The sequence below is a fragment of the Bison bison genome, unplaced genomic scaffold (genome assembly GCF_000754665.1).
Source record: "Bison bison bison isolate TAMUID 2011002044 unplaced genomic scaffold, Bison_UMD1.0 scf7180017864486, whole genome shotgun sequence".
Classification (NCBI taxonomy): Eukaryota; Metazoa; Chordata; class Mammalia; order Artiodactyla; family Bovidae; genus Bison; species Bison bison.
The window spans coordinates 517,823-519,254 of record NW_011495046.1 but is presented as its reverse complement, the minus strand read 5'-3'; positions in this window follow the sequence as shown (position 1 = coordinate 519,254).

The following is a 1,432-nucleotide window of genomic DNA, read 5'->3' as shown; positions in this document are numbered from 1 at the left end:
AAATCACTGCAGATGGTGACAACAGCCATGAAATTAAAAGATGCTTGCTCCTTGGAAGAAAAGTTATGACCAACCTAGACAGCATATTAAAGAGCAGCGACATTTCTTTGCCATCATAGGTCTGTCTAGTCAAGACTATGGTTTTTCCAGTAGTCATATATGGATGTGAGAGTTAGACTATAAAGTTTTGAAGAATTGATGCTTTTGAACTGTGGTGTTGGAGACTTTTGAGAGTCCCTTGGACTGCAAGGAGATCCTACCAGTCCATCCTAAAGGAAATCATTTCTGAATATTCACTGGAAGGACTGATGCTGAAGCTGAAGTTTCAATACTTTGGCCACCTGATGCGAAGAACTGACTCATCTGAAAAGACCCTGATGCTGGGAAAGGTTGAAGGCGGGAGGAGAGGGGACAATGGAGGATGAGGTGGTTAGATGGTATCACCGACTCAATGGGCATGAGTTTGAATTAAGCTCTGGGAGTTGGTGATTTACAGGGAAGCCTGGCATGCTATAGTCCATGGGATCGCAAAGAGTTGGACGTGACTGAGCGACTGATCTGAACTCCAGGAGATCTTGTAGGTCTTCATAGAAATGCTCAACTTCAGCTGCTTTGGCATCGGTGATAGGAGCATAGAGTTGGATTACTTTGATGTTGAATGGCTTGCTTTGGAAATGAACCAAGATCATTCTGTTTATTTTTTAGGTTGCACTCAAGTACTGTATTTTGGACTCTTTTGTTGATTATAAGGGTACTCCATTTCTTCTATGGGATTCTTGCCTGCAGTAGTAGATATAATGTTCATCTAAATTAAATTCACCCATTCCCATCAATTTTAGTTTGCTGATCTAGGATGTTGATATTTATTCTTACCATCCCCTGCTTGACCACATCCAATTTTCCTTGATTCATGGATCTAACATTCCAGGTTCCCATACAGTACTGTTCTTTGCAGCATCAGATTTTACTTTTGTCACCAGACTTATCAACAACTGAGTTTCATATTCACTTTGCCCAGCCACTTCATTCATTCTGGGGCTTTTGGTAATTCTCCTCCACTCTTCCCCAGTAGCATATTGGATATCTTCAGATCTGGGGGACTGACCTTTTGGTGTCATATCTTTTTGGCCTTTCATACAGTTCATGAGGTTCTCACAGCAAGTATACAGAGGTGGTTTCCCAGTCCCTCCTCCAGCGGATCACATTTTGTCAGAACTCTTTGCTATGACCCGTCTGTCAAAAATGGCCCTGCACAGCATGGCTCATAGCTTCATTGAGTTACTCAAGCCTTTTCTCCATGACAAGGCAGTGATTCATGAAGGGGAAGACTCTGGTATCCAATCTCTACCTCTTTCTCTATTCTAACATTCATATGGCCATCTGTGTTTATTATCTTCATGGTCACAGTTTTAAGAAATACACATTGGAATAC